We start from the raw sequence: 12,290 nt of genomic DNA, 5'->3' as shown, positions 1-12,290 counted from the left end.
AGGAAACGCTTCTTATGCCTGCTACCAAAGTCACTCTTAGCCATTACTATGTTCCCAATACTTAACCTCTGCTCTCAGCTCCTTAGGATGGGGACCCGCATGACTACCTGCTAGTAGTATAAAACCAATTGCCCCCTCCCCATGCAGATTTGAAAGACATCCAACTGCACAACCCTGATTTAATCCCTTTTTGTGGATGTTTCTTGTTTACAGGATTGGGGATGACAATTTATGTCTGGATTTGCCATTATGTTCTCCTCAAAATGTCTAAGAAGCATATGGCCTGCCAAACGTCAAATCCTCTCAGGTAGCCAAACCGACTGGCCTTGCTCAAGCATGCCTTTTATCAAAAGACAAATGAGCAACCATTTACATGACTCCCGGTGTGCTCATGGGGTAGTTCATGGTTTTGGTGTCCTCTGGCAGCAAAGGGATTACCTGACCTCATTGGGCACCCAGACCCTGAATGGAAAATAGGTGTCCGCTCTGCTGCAAGCCCTACTGTTCCCTACCACCATAGCAATTGTCAAGTTTCATAGACACATCCCTTATCAATCCTTTACTGCTGCAGTCAACTCTCTAACTGATAAAGTCGCCCAAAATGCAGCCTTAAATAGGCCCCCGGCTCCTAATTAGGTTCTTATCTGAATTTGAGTCCAAAGGGCATCTATTGCCCCTGCTTCAAGACCGAGCACCAGAGCCTGAAAAGAAGTTCTGGTCTCGACACAGCTGTAAGTTGTCAGCTGACTCACTTTGGCACCTCACTGGTGGTGCCTAAAGTACTCTTACCGTACCTGGCCCAACTGGCACACTCCAGTGGAGGGGCAATGACTGATACTGTGAACCATGACTGGTATGCCCCTATGTTTACTACTGTGGTCCATGTCTTTTGTGAAAACTCTGCCATTTGCTAAGCTCATAATGTGGGAAGAGCAGTAAAAGCCAGGTAGTGCACATCTGGGTACCGGAAGGCCAGTTTTTTTAATATGCAGATTGACCTCATACAGCACCATGAAAGCAAAGAATACAAATACTGCTTCAAGGTAGTGGGCAGCTTCTCTAGGTGGTTGGAAGTGTGCTTATGCTGAAAAGCAGATGCTATTACTTTTGCCAAGAAACACTTGCTTGACTTCATTCCCGGGGCTCAGTTCCCACTCCTCATCGACAGTGATCGAGGTACCCATTTCACCAGGCAGGTGATCAGGGAAGTGTGCAAGGTTTGGCAAAATGGTGACACGACGACAAGACTCTCCAAGATCTGTCGTGATACCGGGTTTAATGGGCCCCAGGCATTGCCCCTTGCCCTGTTCAACATGCGCAATCACCCGCACCGCAGGCATGGGTGGTCTCTTCACAAGATCCTCACTGGGCACCCGATACTTATGGATACCTTACCCCAGTCATATCCTCGCTATTTGAACTTGCATCTGGAAGAGGATGGTCCCAAGTTACTGTTGAGTTCTTTTAACGATTGTTTGTTCTGTCCACGCTTATGTCAAGGCTTCCCTACCTGAACCGGGTACAGAACACTGCCATTTTATACAGCCTGGTGACCTAGTCTACAGCTGCATTCATCAACGGAAGACCGTTCTACAACCCAGCTGGCGAGGACCACACAAGTCATGCTCATGACCTTAACTGCAGTAAAGTGCAAGGGCGTTGCCTACTGGACCCATACTGGAAAATGCAGTCCGGGAGCCAGAGCTCCCAACAGCCACCATGCGGGAACCAATCCATCAGGAACCTGCACAGTCTGAACAGACAACTCCAAGTTCAGAGTGATCAACGACAGCATTGCCTTCGCCCTAGTCCGATCCACCGAACCATCATAAAGCAGGGACAGAGGCCGAATCCTTAACTCCCACTCTACCAGACCACAAAAGTCCTGAATCGCGGCCTGCAGCTGCCGAGCCGGTTCCACACAGTGGGGGTTTCTCCAGGAATAGCTGTTCAGGCTCCTCTGGCAGGAGACCGAGTCTACCCCAGAGTCAACACGGATTCAAGTTCCGCTTCCCAACTCCAGCCCCTCGCCACTGTCCCCTCTGGGCCAGTCTTTTCAGTCCTGGGGAGATTTTGCCTGTAGCTGTGAAGAGGTCCACCCAGACGCCAATGAGCTAAGAGAGAACTGTCAGCGTTTTCTGCAATGCACACACTGAACTGCCTGGAAGCAGGAGATTCTCCTCCCTAATGGGACAGTGCAAAGGCAGGATTGGGAAGACGTGCATGGCGAGATGCCCTCCCCCACAGGATTTAGTACCTTGTGCTACCACTTCACAGTTATCCATCTCAACAGTATGAGCAAAGTGCTTTTGTGGTTATGGTTCTATGGTTATCTTTGATATTGATGACCAGGACACCGAAAACTGCAGATCCAGTACCAAAGACTGTGCTTTTTATTACTTACTGTCTCAACTCTATCTTTTTAAACTGAACATTTGGACTTTTATCACAAACCTTGTTATATAAACTACCCCTGAACCGAAACATCCAGCTTTTGAGACTTTGTACACAACTATGGTGAAACTACTGCATCATGAAACAGACTGCATCAGTGCTGATTTTCTTTGTTCACCTCACTACGATTGCTGCTTTCAACACCACTGGTCACAATTACTTCGGTCCTTCAGCACACCCTTGGACTCACATGAAGAACACATTCCTTACATGGCATGGCAGCATGCCTGTGTGCAGAACATTTCTGAATGCTGGGTTTGTGCACACTTCCCTCATGATTTGATCTCTAGTTTTCCTGTAGCGCCAGTACCACTTAACTGGGGAGATAGAAGTCTACTAGGACCGTCAGCTGGTATCCCAGAGCTGTGGTCATCATTCCCAGATGGGGTTTACTAGTCCTCCAAATTTTCCCTCTCCAGATCAGTTATGATAACCTGCCGGACTTCATTTTTGCGCTACAGCTACTGGGCTTGCTGCGTTATTCAAGCCAGGGTACACTATTCATGGGAAGCAGTAAATGTCAGTATTAGCTTCCATCCAGCACCAGTGTGATCATTTATGTTGCTACCTCTGCATTTAATCCAGGCTTTTCCTTCACTGAATCCAGCTTTGCCATCTACTGCAGTACTGCCTTGATCCATGTGGTCAATGAGTATTCCTTGTTTCCAAGAAGTTGGGGAGAAGGTTATGTGGGTTGCATCTTATGGGTGATACGCAACTCCATAAAATTACCTTCTTCGGCCTGCCAGAGGAGCAGTTCATGGTGGTTTCACTATTCATTATTCGGGTAGGATACCCAATCCCCGGACGGGGTGTGAAATGAAACAGGAGCAATCTAGCGAAACTGCCCAGGCTGTTGGAGGAAGTTGCCCACACCATCCCCATCTCTCTTTTTCTACTGTCCCACGAGGTTACCATTCGTACCATGGTATTCCAAAACTGTATGCTTGGGGTCTCACCCTCCCTCTCCCTCTCTCACCCACCCACTATCTAAAGATCCCATGGCCCTAGCTCCCTCTCTGAATGGGCCGACCTTGCCTCATCCCTTTCAACCTCTTCTTCCAAACTCCTCCTCCTTGGTGACTTCAACATTCACCTCGACACACTTGAATCACCCACCTCTCAGTTCGGGGTCCTATACGACTCCATCTCTCACGATTCTTCCTTCCGGCCCCACTCACTCTACCAGCCACATTCTTGATGCCCTCATCTCTGGTGACATCCCCATCTCTAATCCGGTCACCACCCCCCTCTCCTGGTCTAAACACTCTCTCCTTTCCTCCCACCTGGGGGTCCTGTGGCCCTCTATCCAAGCCACCAACTGAACGGTCAGCCTCCTTTTTCGCCATCATTCGACCGATTAAGCAAGTGTTCTCCACCTTCTTCCCCCACTCATGAATCTCCTGACTGTGTTTGCTAACCTGCACCTTGCCATCTCCAACACCCTTGCCCACGTCACAAGGATCTGCCTAAAACCTGCCACCAAGCACAACAGCTGGTATGACTCTGATCTAGCCTCTCTGAAATGCAAGTGCAGAGTGGCTGAACGGAAGTGGCAAACCTTGGCCCATTCTCCGACAAACTGGCCCGTCACCTGCTCCAAAGGCAATATTGCTTCTCTATATGCTCCAAGAAGCGGGCCCACATAGAGGTCTGCATCTCTGGAGCAACTAACAACATGGTCAAACTTTTCAAAACTGCAAGTAACTCGCCAATCCACTTGCAGTCTTCACCTCTCTCCTCCCTTAGAAGGCTCTCTGCATTGCTTTGGCTTGGCTTCCCAGACTTCACATCCAAAACACAGGACATCATGTCCTCACTCTCCTCCATCCCATCTCCTTTCCCACACCTGCGTCCCCCTCACTCTCCTCCCTCTTGCCTATAGCACCGGATGAGGTCTCTAAAGGGATCCGCTCTATGAAGGCCTCCTAAATAGGTGCTAGCCCAGAACCATCAAGGGCAACATTTCCTCTCTTGCCCCAGCTCTTGCTGACTTCTGTAACCACTCCTTCGCCACTAGCTCTTGCCCTCAAGCCCTCCCTTGTGCACTCTCTCCTAAAAAAGCCATCTGCTCATCCCTCCTGCCCAGCTAGCTATCACCCTATCTCTAGTACCCCCTCCTGGGTAAACTTCCCCAACTGACCTGCCATACTGATCTTGTTGGTTGCCTTCATTAACATCAATCTGGATTCCGGGCATCCAGAGGTACAGACACTGCTCTCCGAAACACCTGTGAAACCATGCTTGCAAATCTAGAGCCCAACTCTCCTGCGGTTTTCATTCTCCTCGATCTCTCCTCTGCCTTTGACACAGTCAACCATTCCATCCTCATAAAGCAACTCGGATACATTCAGCATCACTGACTGGGCACTGCACTGGCTGACCTTCTTCCTCACCAACTGCCCTTCCCAGCGGCAACTGGGCCCCTTCTCTTCCTCCACCACCCTCTCTACCTGTGGCGTCCCCCAGAGCTCTATCCTATCGCCATGGCTCTTCCAGATCTATCTCGGCCCTCTTGCTCACCTGACCTCCTTTTCTCCTCATTTCCAGTGTTACGCCAATGACACACAGATTTCCTTCAAACTTCCCACTCTTCCTCTGCTCTCATCCCAGACTGTCTGTCCGCCATTCAGGCATGGTGTACAGTGAACGATCTCTGTCTCAATGCCAGTAAGAGAGAGATCCTCCTCTTCGGGGCACCTGTGCCCTCTTTTTCCTCTGACCCTCTGGCCACCCTCTTTGGGCACTCTGCCCCCACCATCTTGTGAGGCCAAAAACCTTGGGTCATCGTCGGCTCCGCTCTCTCCTTCAACCCTCACATTATGGACCTTATCAAGAAGTCCCACTTCCAGCTCCACCTCCTCAGAGGCATTCTTCGTTTTCTCACCTTCACCCAGAAGCTCAATGTCTCGAGCGCTGATACTCTCCAGGCAGGACTACTGCAAAAGCCTCCTTCTCAATCTCCCGCTTTCCTCCCTTTGCCCCCTCCAGCTAATCCAGAACAGGGCTGCAAGACTTATCCTTGGCCTCAAGCTCAGAGACTGGATCTCCCCAGTCCTAAAATCTTTCCACTGGCTCCCGGTAGCTGCACTGATCAAATTCAAGATGATCTGCCAACCTGGTGCCTTCCTGGTTGCAGCTCTTTTTCCCCCACATAGCAAGCCCCGCCCAACTGGTGCCTTTTTTCCCCCCCCAACTTAAGGAGGCCTCCAGCTTCTTTTCCTTTGCAGATGTGGAACAGGTGCAAGTGGATCTAGGTCAGATGGCCTAAGCCCCGCCCACCTGCTGCCTTCCTGGTTGCTGCTCTTTTCCCCTACTTAAGGAGGCCTCCAGCCTCTTTTCCTTAGCAGATGGGGACCAGCTGCAAGTGGATCTAGTTCACATGGCCTAAACACCACCCACCTTCTTAGCCCTGCTTCTTCCTTCCTGCTCTTAACTGTTAGATCAAGGGCATCTCGCCCGGGCGTCCGAAGCGAAGGGCAAGAAAAAGGAAATTCCTGTTTGACCTGTCCGGACACAGGGCCCAAACCCCTTCTCAGATAGCAGGTAAGCATGCACCAACATGTGTTTACTCCCCCGGTCCCCACAGACCATCCATCCCCACCCCTTATGCCCCTCCCCTTGTTGCACACGGGTGTTGCCCGTTTGCTTGATTCTTCTACCCAGCTCCCCCTCCAGCCTACTTCTGCAGGAGTCTGTCCTGACACATTCTGGTTTCACCATCATGGTCTTGTGGCCAATGCTGGATTTGACTTTTATAGACTTCATCAATTCACAGTGCGTCACCCTTTCTCAACTCTCATGCCGGACACATCTTGTACCCATGGTGGCCCTGAATCATGCTGTTCCCATCTTCATCTTGTATCCTGGCTTGCAACATTATGTGTTACTACAGACTTCATTCGCTCTCCCCTCTTGCTTCTCCACTCGTTTTGACTGCTTACTCTCTGTTCTCTCCTCTCTTCTCCTCCCCTTACTTTCTTCTATGCACTTACTCTATCAGAATCGTCCCTGGACCTAGTATGATAGCAACCTCATCTGTCTCCTCCCCCCTCCTCTTACTTGTTATCCCCCCCCCCCCAGCACTATCTGAAATGTCGTCAGGCCTAGTACGGTAGTCACCCATCTGTTTCCATTGCCTTCCCACTCTCCCCCTTCCTTATCTATGTCTTAGCTCTTGCATTATCTGAAATGTCATCAGGCCAAGTATGATAGTTAATTTCACATCCTTCCTGTTCATGGCTTGTAAGAATGTCATTGTATTTTCCTCTTTTTCCCTCCCTTGCCTTGAAGGGCTTTGAAACACATTGTGTATAGGCGCTATATAAATAAATTATCATATCCACAAGGCCTCCTGGGCTTGGGTCCACACCATCTCCAACTTTCCCCTCCCTAAAAACTCCCCTACTAGAGCCCTCCTCTAATTCCAACTCTCGGCCTGTCAAATGCTTCTCCAAGCAGAGAGTGGAAGTCCCTCTCCTCAACTGGTGCCTCTCATACTTTATCCGGACCAACTTATGTTCCCAGAAACTGCTAAAAACTCTACCCTTTTCCTTCTCTCTTCCCTGCTAATCACCCCACTGTTGCTGTGACTGGTAGCCCGATCCTCATGAATCTCACAGTACCCCAGGCCCTTCCTCTCAGTCAATACCAGCACCCCTCCCCCACTGCACTGAAGGCCCCTCTGTGGTGGCTCCACATCCCACCTTTGAGTCTCACCTATACCAGCACTTAGCCTGAGGTTCTCCTCCTTGGCTCCCCTTAGCACTCCCCTCCCAGTCCCTCCTAGAGCACTTGTCCACTTCTCTGTCTCCTCTCCGCCCCCCCCCCCCCCCCTTCCCCTGCACTTCTCCTCAATGCACTTGCATGGCTGAATACCACAAGGCCTATTAGGGCCATGACTGTAAATTACTGTTTTTGCCATTGTTATTATTTCCCCTGTTCCCTTCCCGTTTAGCCTTGTGGTGCTTTGAAACCCAATTCTGTTGTATGAAAGCGCCTTACAAATGTGCAAAAAAATGGTTTCAGATATCCTTCTCACCTCTAAAGGGAGCATGTGCTCTCATGAAAAGTGAATGTAGCACTTACATACCAAATTCCAATAGTAATCGAACTAATGTATCCTGCATCTGCCAGCCGTTGCCCTCCATGAGAAGACTGGTCCCAAATGACCTCTCATCCTTGGCCGCTTAACTACATCTGTACTCCATATTGCTCTGATACTCCTCATCTTCCTGAGTGTTTGTTTACTCTTACTCTGCAAAAGGTTTTGTACATGTATCTGAAAGAAATATGTAAAGCCTTCAAGAGGCACACAAATGTTGTACTTAAGGAAAAACCACAAAGAACCGCACTGTCCGGATGTACACTTACGTGATTATGTGCACCACGAATCAGAAAGTGGATGTAGTGAAGGTCTCCTAGGAGGGAATTGTCATAGAAAACATAAATGCTACTATTAATCGAATGCCTGTTATGCCTTACTCGCAAAGCTAAGCTTCACTTGAGTTTGCCATATTGGATCAGGTTGCCCTGTCTCAAACCAGCCTACACTATGCCGATGTTTGCAGGTCTTAATAGAATGTACTCCAGATAAGTGGCTAGAAGCGCCCAGCTTCCTAGATTGCATACTTCCGCTTTGGTCCAGTAAAGCAAGAGGTAGAGCACTTCCTCGCTGGGCGAGAGGTTTGCAGCACATAGAATTAGCAACCTTAAGCTTACCAGGCATTGCCTGGGACCTGCAAGAACTGTAGACTGCGCTAGATTCTGCTGACATGTTTTTTTAAAAAAAAATAATTATCTGAATCGGTCTGCTTCATTTGGCAAAGTACACTCTAGCCAAACGTGAGGACACAGTTGATGTCTATGTACTATATTATGAGAACCATTTCGACCAGGTTGGCGATGACACGCTTCATTTTATACCATCGTGATTGAAAGTGCTATAGCATGCCCCTTCCATAAAAACCCATGTTATGGGAATGAATAAAAGCAATGTATACCAGGGAAGGGTTGGCAGTAAAGTGTTCATTCCCAACACCGGGATTGGGGTGTTCAGTTTGGTCCTGTAGATGTCTGTATGCTGCTTTGCGGACATGCATTAAAGACTCTTCCTGAACTTATTGCTGGATAGTGCATTTTCTACAACAAGGCATAACTTAGGAAGTTTTGGGAATCGTAAAGAGCCATGAGAATTTCCTCAAAGTCTTTGTGAGCTTCAGCCACCAAATATCTAGGTTTGAGTGCAGCAGTGCATAGAATCCCAAACGGTTCATGGTTCCATGACACTGCTTGCCATCCAACAATGCATATTTATTTGCAGCTCAATGTGGCTTCTTTTAGAAGTAGGACCGAGCATGGCCAACACTTGACTCCTTGTGCCAACCATATTGACTATTTATAGTTATTTTTCTCTCGTCCGGTGGTTACATGCCTTACAGGAACTTTCAGTAGCATGTTTTATCACAACCCCATCCATCCTTTGATTTAAACACATTTTAAACTACAGTCCATTTGCCAAGACAGGACTGGGGTCTTTGAAAGTGGCCTCTACACAATCCCTAATCAGCAAATCTGATGGGCACCATTATACCACTAGCAGTATTGACACTGTTACTCGACTAACTGATTTAACATGGCAAATTAGCAACCTTAATGAACCCAAGAGCATTTTGAAGAAGAAAAAGAGCACTTTGGTGTACAATGTTCAAAACAATAATTACAACTAAAAATAAAACTGTGGGAACATTTTAAACTAATTTGTAAATGGACTTCTGTTGGTCAATTACAAACTTATTATTTGAGATTCGACTCCCTTTACTTCCATGATCGAGATTTACATTAAGAGAGCAAATTCAACAAAGGGATTTTATGAATGTTGTGCATTAGCAAATAGTTACTACAAGAGGAGAAACGATATTTCTAACCTATGATTTTTACAAAAATTATATATATATATATACATATACACACACACATCTTAAATCCAATATATAGTGCATGTATTAGTGAGAGTAGTAGAATAGTGCATGAAAATTAAGCTGGTATTTTATTTTAGCCTTTTTGCCTGAAGTTATGGCCAGGAACCTACACACTGCTGAGTGAAGTTATCCAATGAGGAGATGAACACTCAGCCAGGGAGGCCGGTGTCATAGTTGGACACCGGCTTTCTCATTCAAAACACCCAAGTCCGTGTAAAAACATGCATGAAAATCCAAGCATAAAGGAGGGGACGACTCATTAGATGACTAAGCAAAAACACAGCACATGCTGCTGTCGGGCATGAGGGGCAAAGCCACCATTCACTTTCCACTTAGAAAGGGGTGCTGATCGGGATGCAGGTGTAGATAGTAACTGAATGAAACACTCAGACAAGAGACCAAGTTAAGAAGTCCAGGAAAATAAAGTGGGGGTAGAAAGGAGGAGAGGGGCGCAGAAAAAGAGCTGGGAGAGACCTGGCTTTGAAAGTGCACCAACAGGAATTGCAGGCAACCACCTGGCATTGTTTCCTTAATGCTGAGAATCTTGATTGACCAAGACAGCTAATCCTACTAAGACGTGTATTGTGGAGGATCAGGGATAACAAAATGAAAGACTCAAGCAATTAATTAGGTTTCTGCACCTTTTCGATCTCAAATGGCAGACTGAAAGGCATTGCTATTATCATCTCACAATCCAAAGAAACAGAGATGGGAACTAAATTAATTTGAATGCATTATATATGCATAAGGCACACTATGCAGCAAGACCGTACCTTCATTTTTTTTTTTACATGTGTCCACCGAATGAACACAGCAAGGTGTGTCCAGAGAAGTGGTAGTTCGGATGCTGGTTGAACGTGAGCTGTAGTTGGAGGGGCAGCAGGGGGGGGTACATAAAGACTACAAATATATTCTGGCACACTTGGGGAGGTGTGGACTTCTAGCCAATCAGAGGGCTGGATGTGCAAGCCTTTACCATGAGGTAAGTTACACCTTGAACACTGATTGAATATGGACTCAGTGTGATATCACATTCAAAGTGCTACTGGTAATTAGAACATCCAACTGTGTCTTGAACAAGATGATTGACTAATCTGCGGGCTATACAAACAAGTATAGCCCGCAGATTTTATATAGCCCGTAAATCATATGCTCTGCTTACCTCCGACGGCATTATAGCCCCAAGTTAAATTGCTGGCGTTCAATAGCCATCGCTGCCACCATCACCACACCACCATTCGGTCTGTGTCTGATTATGCACCAGCAAGAGTTAACTTGCTCGTTGCTGTGCATGCGTGCCTGACAGGGCCGCGATCCCCCCACACAAAAGCAAAAGGAATTAAAGACTCTGTAAAGAACGAAACAACGTACCCTAAGCAAACCGCTACAGACAAAGGTAAAAGAAAATTAAACGTTTCTTACTAATGTCATTTTAAAACTCAATATTTATGTGCAAAACCACAGTTGCATTTCTTATTTTATATTTCAAACATATTTGAAGTTTACACCTGCATTCCCCTTCCTGCAAAAAATAAAATACAAATGCTGAAACCTACACATACATTTAACATTTGAAATCTCCACCTGCCATACTAACTAGCTGCCTGGTTAAACAAAACAAAAAATCCTTTCACCTGCATGTAGTTTCACCATTTAGATACTCCACCCTACAATGCTAATTAGCTCCCACTATCTTATATTAAAAAAGCCAAACAAGTAAATGCCTGCCGCATAGCAGTTTCTACTTTGTGCTCCTGCACTCTGTGTATATTTACTAAAAGCACAGATGTCATTTAACCACCTAGGAAACCAAACCCTAGACTAGTGGCTCAAGGAAGAACATGAAGAAATGCAGGAAACTATTAAAATTCCAAAAATACATTGTCTCTCAAATGTTGAATTAAATGCCCTAGCAATCAACAGATGGGAGGCCAATAAACAAACTGCACCAAATGGGCAACCGATCTATTCAAAACCTGCCTAGCACAATTCTAATTACCCTTGCATTTTGAAGAATTTCCACTACTGAACAACTTACTGCAGAAATGTTACACAGAAGTAAAAAATGCATCAGGCTCTGAATATCAGCCCGCAAGCCTCATGTAAACCCGGACTGGCCTATATAGCCATCTAAACAACCCCCCCCATTTTCACGAAATTTCAACTTGATGCATGAGGAAGACTTCCAGAGTGCCAACAATGGCTTCATTTCCATCATTAAAAAAGCAAGACGTGAGTGCAAAGATCAAACAACCCACAAACCATACATCACCGAAAATGATCTGCACACACACTAAAAAAAAGAAAACAAGTGGAATCTTCAATATAGATCATCCAATAACTCTGCAATATAAAGCGTGGTACGATATACAACTACATTTTACACAAAGGAAGGACAACATGCCCTACCAACTGATGCTTTCTGCATTCGCACAGACAAAACCGGCCGCAAATATGCCACATTAACATTCAATGAAACTAGAAAATAAAACATCAATCCATCACTGAAAAAAAAAACAAGATGCTCTTTGTGGTGCAATGTATTCCAGATGAGGAGGATTGCCCCATTAAATCTTTGCAATTCTATCTCCAAAAACGACCCCTAAACGCACCAGGTTTCTTGGTCCTGACTAAGAAAATGTCAATTGCTGAGGCCAAACTTAACCCCATCTGGTATACCTGCAGACCACTTGGAAAAAATACAGTGGGTTAAATGATGCAAACAATCAGTAAAAAAGCAGAATTATCTACACCAATCACTCCTTGCACGCGACGACTACACAGATTTGAGCCAATGCAGGTCTCGAAACTCGTCACATAACGTCCCTTACTGGGCACAAAAATGAATCCTCAATC

Source organism: Ambystoma mexicanum, chromosome 4q (genome assembly GCF_040938575.1).
Source record: "Ambystoma mexicanum isolate Mex_15411 chromosome 4q, UKY_AmexF1_1, whole genome shotgun sequence".
Classification (NCBI taxonomy): domain Eukaryota; kingdom Metazoa; phylum Chordata; class Amphibia; order Caudata; family Ambystomatidae; genus Ambystoma; species Ambystoma mexicanum.
Note: the sequence above shows the minus strand (reverse complement) of the source record.